Source organism: Macaca nemestrina, chromosome 8 (genome assembly GCF_043159975.1).
Source record: "Macaca nemestrina isolate mMacNem1 chromosome 8, mMacNem.hap1, whole genome shotgun sequence".
NCBI lineage: Eukaryota > Metazoa > Chordata > Mammalia > Primates > Cercopithecidae > Macaca > Macaca nemestrina.
Window position 1 is genome coordinate 47,669,007 of NC_092132.1, and position 9,585 is coordinate 47,678,591.

Genomic DNA, 9,585 nt, shown 5'->3' on the forward strand with positions numbered 1-9,585 from the left:
CCTCGGCTCACTGCAACCTCTGCCTCCCAGGTTCAAGTGATTCTCCTGCCTGAGCCTCCTGAGTAGCTGGGATTACAGGTGCATACCACAACACCTGGCTAATTTTTGTATTTTAAGTAGAGACGGGGTTTCACCATGTTGGCCAGGCTGGTCTCGAACTCCTGACCTCAGGTGATCTGCCTGCCTTGGCCTCCCAAAGTGCTGGGATTTGGGATTACAGGCGTGAGCCAGTGCGCCCAGCCTTCTTTTTTTTTTTTTTTTTTTTTTTTTTTTTTGAGACGTAGTCTCGCTCTGTCGCCCAGGCTGGAGTGCAGTGGCGCGATCTCGGCTCACTGCAAGCTCCGCCTCCTGGGTTTACGCCATTCTCCTGCCTCAGCCTCCTGAGTAGCTGGGACTACAGGTGCCCACCACCACGCCCGGCTAATTTTTTGTATTTTTAGTAGAGACGGGGTTTCACCGTGATCTCGATCTCCTGACCTTGTGATCCGCCCGCCTGGGCCTCCCAAAGTGCTGGGATTACAGGCGTGAGCCACCGCACCCGGCCCCCCCTTTTTTTTTTTTTTTTTTACTTATTTTTATTTATTTATTTTATTTTTTTTTTTTTGAGACTGAGTCTGGCTCTGTCGCCCAGGCTGGAGTGCAATGGCCAGATCTCAGCTCACTGCAAGCTCCGCCTCCCGGGTTTACGCCATTCTCCTGCCTCAGCCTCCGGAGTAGCTGGGACCACAGGCGCCCGCCACCTCGCCCGGCTAGTTTTTTGTATTTTTTAGTAGAGACGGGGTTTCACCGTGTTAGCCAGGATGGTCTCGATCTCCTGACCTTGTGATCCGCCCGTCTCAGCCTCCCAAAGTGCTGGGATTACAGGCTTGAGCCACCGTGCCCGGCTACTTATTTTTTTTTAAGACAAGTTTTTAAATTTGCTTCCTTCACAACCGAGCAGAGTCCATTAGCTTAGACTGCCTGGGGAACTCTGACTGAGACAGATACAGCCTCTAGCATGTCCAAGGAATTGTCTCATGTGTTTTAAGTTTATGAGACCTATGTTTCTTATGACTATGACTCATACCAGCACTTTAATTTTCCATTTTCCATCCATGGTTATAAATTAATAAGGGCTAAAATGCAATGAAATATTTAAAGGCTTGTACAAATAGTCCTTAAGAGGGCAGTGCTGCTGACATTGGCGGTATCAGCAGGTGAGATGGTTGATATGAGAATGGTTGTCAGCTGAGAGATGAAAGTTCTAATTCAGCAGGAGTAATGTTCTTAAAGACTGTGTGGTAGATTGCATTACTAATCAAGTTCACCAAATAATCTGGCTCCCTCTCTGTGGTGCCTCTGAAAAATATTGAGAATAATATAATTAACAATATTTTTTATTCCATTACTCAGATTTCATCACATCCTAAGATTTTGCCATTTTTGGTGCATAGTTTTTTTTTTTTTGAAATGGAGTCTTGCTTTGTCACCCAGGCTGGAATTCAATGACTCAATCTGGGCTCACTGCAACCTCCACCTCCCAGATTCAAGCGATTCTCCTGCCTCAGGCTCCCAAGTAGCTGGGATTACAGGCACGTGTCACCATGCGCAGCTAATTTTTGTATTTTTAGTAGAGGTGGGGTTTCACCATGTTGGCCAGACTGGTCTGGAACTCCTGACCTCAGGTGATCTACCCGCCTCAGCCTCCCAAAGTGCTGAGATTACAGGTGTGAGCCACTGTGCCCAGCCTGGTTCACATTCTTTCTAAAGAAATAAAACATTACAGATACAAAGTTCAAGCTCCTGCACATCCATCTTCATCCTCTTCCTCTCCTTTAAAAAGTCTACATTTTATTTTATTTTATTTTATTTTATTTATTTTTTTATTTTTTTTTGAGACAGAGTCTGGCTCTGTCGCCCAGGCTGGAGTGCAGTGGCTGGATCTCAGCTCACTGCAAGCTCCGCCTCCCAGGTTCACGCCATTCTCCTGCCTCAGCCTCCCGAGTAGCTGGGACTACAGGCGCCTGCCACCTCGCCCGGCAGTTTTTTGTATTTTTTAGTAGAGATGGGGTTTCACCGTGTTAGCCAGGATGGTCTTGATCTCCTGACCTCGTGATCCGCCCGTCTCGGCCTCCCAAAGTGCTGGGATTACAGGCTTGAGCCACCGCGCCCGGCCCAAAAGTCTACATTTTACAACTCAGTAAATTAGTCCTTGAAAAGGCTAGAAGCCATCAAAATAAAAATCTCACTTTGAAAAAAATACATTGTTTTCCTTTTCTTTTTGAGACAAGGTCTTACTCTGTCCCGCCTGCTAAAATTCAGTATCATGATCATAGCTCACTGCAGACTTGAACTCCTGGGTTCAAGCAATCCTCCTGCCTTAGCCTCTCCAGTAGCTGGGACTACAGGCATACACCACCATGTCCAGCTAATTGCTTTTTGTTTTTTGAGGTAGAGTTTTGCTCTGTCAACCAGGCAGAAGGCTCACTGCAACCTCTGCCTCCTGGGTTCAAGCAATTCTCATTCCTCAGCCTCCCGAGTAGCTGGATTACAGGTGTGCACCACCACGGGCCTAGTTAATTTTTATATTTTTAGTAGAGATGGGGTTTGGCCAGGCTGGTCTTGAACTTCTGGCCTCAAGTGATCTGCCCACCTGGGCCTCCCAAAGTGCTGGGATTACCGGCATGAGCCACCTCGCCCACTCTGGTTTTTGTATTTTTAGTAGAGATAGGGTTTCACCATGTTGCCGAGACTGGTCTCGAATTCCTGGGCTCAAGTGATCCACCTGCCTTGGCCTCCCAAGGTGCTGAGATTTCGGGCATGAGCCACTGCGCCTGGCCTGAGAAGCATACTTAAAATCAATCAATCAATCAATCAATCAATCAATCAATCACAATTTGTTATATCAACATGTAAATGTCAGACAATCATTGAAAATGTCAGCCAGTCAGAGGAGGGAATTGAGGGAAAGACAGGACAATATTTGATGGCTACATTCTGGGTTTGTTGTTGTTGTTTTTGAGATGGAGTCCCACTCTGTTGCCCAGGTTGAAGTGTAGTGGCACAATCTTGGCTCACTGCAACCTCCGCCTCCTGGGTTCAAGTGATTCTCCTGCCTCAGCCACTGGAGTAGTTGGGATCACAGGTGCATGCCATTACGCTTGGTTAATTTTTTTTTTTTTTTTTTTTTTTGAGACTGAGTCTTGCTCTGTCGCCCAGGCTGGAGTGCAGTGACGCAATCTCAGCTCACTGCAAGCTCCGCCTCCCGGGTTCACGCCGTTCTTCTGCCTCAGCCTCCCGAGTAGCTGGGACTACAGGCGCCTACCACCATGCCTGGCTAATTTTTTTTTTTGTATTTTTTTAGTAGAGACAGGGTTTCACTGTGTTAGCCAGGATGGTCTCAATCTCCTGACCTCATGATCCACCCGCCTCGGCCTCCCATAGTGCTGAGAAAACAGGCGTGAGCCACCGCGCCCGGCCACGCCTGATTAATTTTTTTTTTTTTTGGTGTTTGTATTACTTATTTATTTATTTATTTTTGAGATGGAGTCTCACTCTGTTACCCATGTTGGAGTGTAGTGATGTGATCTTGGCTCACTGCAACCTCTGGCTCCCAGGTTCAAGCGATTCTCCTGCCTCAGCTTCGCAAGTAGCTAGGATTACAGGCTTGTGCCACCATCCCAGCTAATTTTTGTATTTTTTTTAGTAGAGACAGGGTTTTGCCATGTTGGCCTGGCTGGTCTTGAACTCCTGGCCTCAAGTGATCCACCCATATCAACCTCCCAAAGTGCTGGGATGATAGGCCACCATGAGCCACCGTGCCCTGCCCTCACCTGTTTTTGAAGGCAAGCAGGTTTCCCCACTGTAAAGATGCTCTTTTGATCCTCCCTTACTATACGGTGCTCTTTGAAGGAAGTGACTTTGAGGAGCCCACACCTAAGGAGGGAGGAGTTGTGCTTCCCCTCCTTGAGGATAAAGTATCTACATTAATTATTTGGAATTTTTCTTCATGGGAGATTTCTCTCTTCACCCCCATTGATTCAGTTTTTATTCAATCCTTTATTTATATCATTAAAGACCTCTGGGTGTTAACATAGTTCCAGTTCCATTTTTGTTTTTGAGATCGAGTCTGGAGTACAGTGCTGTGATCTTGGCTCACTGCACCCTCAACCTCCTGGACTCAAGTGTTCCTCCCACCTCAGCCTCCTAAGTAGCTGGGGCCACAAGGGCGCCACCAAGCCAGACTAATTTTTGTATTTTTTGTTAAGACGGATTTCACCATGTTGCCCAGGCTGGTCTTGAACTCCTGAGCTCAAGCAATCCTCTGACCTCGGCATCCCAAAGTGCTGGCATTACAAGTGTGAGCCAATGAGCCCTTTATTTAAAAAAAGGTTTTTTTGTTTTCAAATTAAGACAAGCTCTCTTTCTGTCACCTAGGCTGAAATGCAGGATGCAATCACAGCTCACTGTAACCTCAAACTGCTGGGCTCAAGTGATCCTCTCCCAGCCAAGTTCATTTTTAAAAGTGCAGATTTTTCCCCATGGGGAAAACGGGAAAGGCTGCCAAACATTTCCATAAACAAAGTGCCCTCAGCCTTGTTTCAAGCACATCCCGGGAATGTGTTAAATCCTCTGTGTAGCCAGGGACTTGGCACAAGTAAGGAGGGATTGCTTCTTGTAATCTAAAATGACTGACTAGATTAAAATGCCCTTGTGAATATTTCTCCTGGGACATGCTTAAACTAATCCCACATTTCAAGAAGGAAACAAAATTTAAACGCGTTCTTTGTTTCTCGTTGTTATTTAAATGAACCCATGCAAAAAACAGACAGAAAACCTCCCTTAGACAATAAAAACAACAACAATAACACACACAAACAACGATCATGGATGATTTAGTCCCAGAGAGAGAGAGAGAGTCCCAGAGAGAGAGGAGAGAACCAGGTGTGGTGGCTCACGCCTGTAATCCTATCACTTTGAGAGGCCGAGGCAGGCAGATCACTTGAGGTCAGGAGTTTGAAACCAGCCTGGCCAACATGGCGAAACCCCGTCTATACAAAAAAAAATTAGGCCAGGCCTGGTGGCTCATGCCTGTAATCCCAGCACTTTGGGAGGCTGAGGTGGGTGGATCACCTGAGGTCAGGAGTTTGAGACCAGCCTGACCAACATGGAGAAACCCCGTCTACTAAAAATACAAATTAGCTGGGTATGGTGGTGGGTGCCTGCAATCCCAGCTACTCGGGAGGCTGAGGCAGGAGAATCGCTTGAACCCAGGAGGCAGAGGTTGCAGTGAGCCAAGATTGTGCCATTGCACTCTAGCCTGGGCAACAAGAGTGAAACTCTGTCTCAAAAAAAGAAAGAAAGAAAGAAAGAAACTAGCAAGGCATGGTGGTGGGTGCCTGTAATCCCAGCTACTTGGGAGGCTGAGTTAGGAGAATTGCTTGAACCTGGGAGATGGAGGTTGCAGTGAGCCGAGATCACACCGCCACTCCAGCCTGGGGGACAGAGTGAGACTCTGTCTCAAAAAAAAAAAAAAAAAAAAAAAGGAGAGGAAGGCAGTGAAGGTGCTCTTGCACCTCACCACCTTCCTGGAGCCCTCAATTTCACTGCAGACCTTACCAAGTACTTAGGCAAGTTTCACCTGCAAGGGAAGCTCCTGGTTGTCAAGGTGATCCCAGCAGGCAGCAACCTGCTTTCAGACAACCATAAAGCTAAGTAATGGTGATGGGATACAGTCACGAACCATATCCTGACTTCCTGAAGTCTCCAAGCTCCACATGATTGCCCAACTCCCTTTTCATGCCACAACCTGCAACACCTCAGGATCATTCTTCTCACACTTCCAATAGTTGCCCATGGGCCTGGCACTGATAGAGAGCTGGTCCTCCCCTCCAAAGGCTGTCTTCCTTACTGGCTTTAGAAGGTAATACTATGTAAAGCTGTAGCTCTGCCACTAATTACCTGTGTACCTTTGGGCAAGTTGCTTCACCTCTCTTGCCTCAATTTTTCACGTGTAAAATGAAGACATTAGTTCTAGTTGGCTCCAAGCTCTCTCTGGCCTGATTTTTCATGACCATGTTAAATCTTTCAGGGCTGAGATAATACCGTTTCCCAATACTGTGCAAGCATAACACTGGATAAAACAGAGTGTTGGCTGGGCACGGTGGCTCATACCTGTAATCCCAGCACTTTGGGAGACCAAGGTGGGCAGATCACTTGAGGTCAAGGCAGATCACTCGAGGCTAGCTTGGCCAACATGGTGAAACCCTGTCTCTACTTTCTTTCTTTTTTTTTTTTTTTGAGACAGAATCTTGCTCTGTTGCCCAGGCTGGAGTGCAGTGGCACGATCTCAGCTCACTGCAACTTCTGCCTCCTGGGTTCAAAAGATTCTCCTGCCTCAGCCTCCAAAGTAGTTGGGATTGCAGATGTGTGCCACTATGCCCAGCTAATTTTTGTATTTTTTTAGTAGAGATGGGATTTCACCATGTTGGCCAGGCTGGAATTCCTGACTTTGTGATCTGCCTACCTTAGCCTCCCAAAATGCTGGGATTACAGGCGTGAGCCACTGCACCCAGCCGAAACCCTGTCTCTACTAAGAAAAAAAATACAAAAATTGGGCCAGGCAAGGTGGCTCACGCCTGTAATCCCAGCACTTTGGGAGGCCGAGGTGGGTGGATCACGAGGTCAGGAGATCGAGACCATCCTGGCCAATAGGGTGAAACCCCATCTCTACTAAAATACAAAAAATGAGCCAGGCATGATGGTGCATGCCTGTAATCCCAGCTACTCAGGAGGCTGAGACAGGGGAATCACTTGAACCTGGGAGGCAGGTTGCAATGAGCTGAGACGGCACCACTGCACTCCAGCCTGGCAACAGAGCAAGACTCCATCTCAAAAAACAAACAAACAAACAAAAAATTAGCTGGGCCTGGTGGCAGGCGCCTGTAATCCCAGCTACTTGGGAGGCTGAGGCAGAAGAATCACTTGAACTTGGGAGGTGGAGGTTGCAGTGAGCCAAGATCATGTCAGTGCACTCCAGCCTGGGTAACAGTGCGAGACTCTGTCTCAAACAAACAAAACAAAAATAGGTCACAAAAACTAGTTTTATATCCACTAAATAGATGTTGTTGATCCAAGTTTAAATCAACTCTAGTTTGAAAATTAATGTAGGAGGCCAGGCGCGGTGGCTCAAGCCTGTAATCCCAGCACTTTGGGAGGCCGAGACGGGCGGATCACGAGGTCAGGAGATCGAGACCATCCTGGTTAACACGGTGAAACCCCGTCTCTACTAAAAAATACAAAAAACTCGCCGGGCGAGGTGGCGGGCGCCTGTAGTCCCAGCTACTCGGGAGGCTGAGGCAGGAGAATGGCGTGAACCCGGGAGGCGGAGCTTGCAGTGAGCTGAGATCCCGCCACTGCACTCCAGCCTGGGTGACAGAGCGAGACTCCGTCTCAAAAAAAAAAAAAAAAAAAAAAAAAAGAAAATTAATGTAGGAATACGAAGCTCAAATTTTTCTTTCAAAACGGAGCAAGATCTCCATGAATTGTGTTCCTCTCACCCTCTGGCTTCTCTCGTTTTTCACTTAGCCTCCTCTTAACCTTCTGTCCTCCTTACAACTTTTTATAGGGTTATGGTTGCTCCCTGATCTAACTTCTACATCTTGCTTTCTTGATTGGACTGGCAGATTAAGTATAGTCTGTAATATTCACTAATTGACTTTGCATGATTTGGATGTTTATCATTGGGTCCCCTTGTCTTCTGATTTTTTTTTTTTTTCCATGACGGAGTCTGGCTCTGTTGCCCAGCTGGAATGTAGTGGTGGCACAACCTGGGCTCACTGCAACCTCTGCCTCCCAGATTCAAGCAATTCTCCTGCCTCAGTCTCCCAAGTAGCTGAAATTACAGGTGCGCACCCCCATACTCAGCTAATTTTTGTATTTTTAGTAGAGACGGGGTTTCACCATGTTGGTCAGGCTGGTCTCAAACTCCTGACCTCAAGTGATTCGCCTGCCTTGGCCTCCCAAAGTGCTGGGATTATAGGCGTGAGCCACCGCGCCCAGCCTCCTCTGATTGTTTTTTCATTTTTATTTTTATTTATTTATTTATTTATTTATTTATTTATTTATTTATTTTGAGATGGATTCTTGCTTTGTCGCCCAGGCTGGAGTTTAGTGGCATGATCTTGGCTCACTACAATCTCCGCCTCCTGGGTTCAATTGATTCTCCTGTCTCAGCCTCCCAAGTAGCTGGGACTATGGGCACGTGCCACCATGCCTGGATAATTTTTGTATTTTTAGTAGAAACGGGGTTTTATTATGTTGGCCAGGCTGGTCTCAAACTCTTGACCTTGTGATCCGCCTGCCTCAGCCTCCCAAAGTGCTGGGATTACAGGTGTGAGCCACCGTGCCCAGCCCTCCTCTGATGGTTTAAGCAGATGAGTGTTACATGCTTAGGCTGGTGGAGAAGCAGACAGCACAGTGCTGTGGGAAGTTCTAGCATTGGTTCTGGGACTTCAGACTGGACAAACACCCAACAAACATTTACAGACTATTTAGCATGTGCAGGTGCTCTACTGAATGTAGACTGAATAAGAATTCTACAAACCATTTCCCTTTCCCTCTGCACACATGTAGACCTTATTTCCCAGGTTTCTTTTACAGTTCAGTAAGGCCACGTGCTTGAAATGTGGGTGAAAATGATGTCTGCCTCTTCCCCCTCAGACCATAAACACCCCTCTTGCAAGCATCCACTTTCTCTTTTTCATAACCAAAAAACCCCTGAAAGTTTAGAAATTCCTGTTAATGGACCAGGCGTAGTGGCTCCTGCCTGCAATCCCAGCACTTTGGGAGGCCGAGGCAGGAGGATCACGAGGTCAGGAGATCAAGACCATCCTGGCTAACACAGTGAAACCCCGTCTCTACTAAAAAAAATACAAAAAATTAGCCAGGCATGGTGGCGGGCACCTGTAGTCCCAGCTACTCGGGAGGCTGAGGCAGGAGAATGGCACGAACCTGGGAGGCGGAGCTTGCAATGAGCTGAGATCGTGCCACTGCACTCCAGCCTGCGTGATAGAGTGAGACTCCGTCTCAAAAAAAAAAAAAAAAAGAAATCCCCGTTAATGGAGTATAGTAGGTGTATGGGGGCCATAGGTTCTTGGCATCCTAAAGGATCAGAAAACTCACGACATGAGGCAGATTGATTAACAGGAGAAAAGGCATACCAATTTATTAATGTATATACATGGGAGTCTTTTTTTTTTATTAACAATTTTTTTTCCAGCCAGGCACAGTGGCGCACACCTATAATCCCAGCACTTTGACAGGCCGAGGCAGGTGAATCACCTGAGGTCAGAGTTCCAGACCAGCCTGACCAACATAGTGAAACCCCGTCACTCCTAAAAATACAAAAGATTAGCTGGGCATGGTGGTGCATGCCTGTAATCCCAGCTACTCAGGAGGCTGAGGCAGGAGAATCACTTAAACCTGGGAGGCAGAGGTTGCAGTGAGCTGAGATTGCACCACTGTACTCCAGCCTGGGCAACAAAAGTGAAACTCAGTCTCAAAAAAAAAAAAAAAAAAAATTAACCCACACACAAAATAAATAAA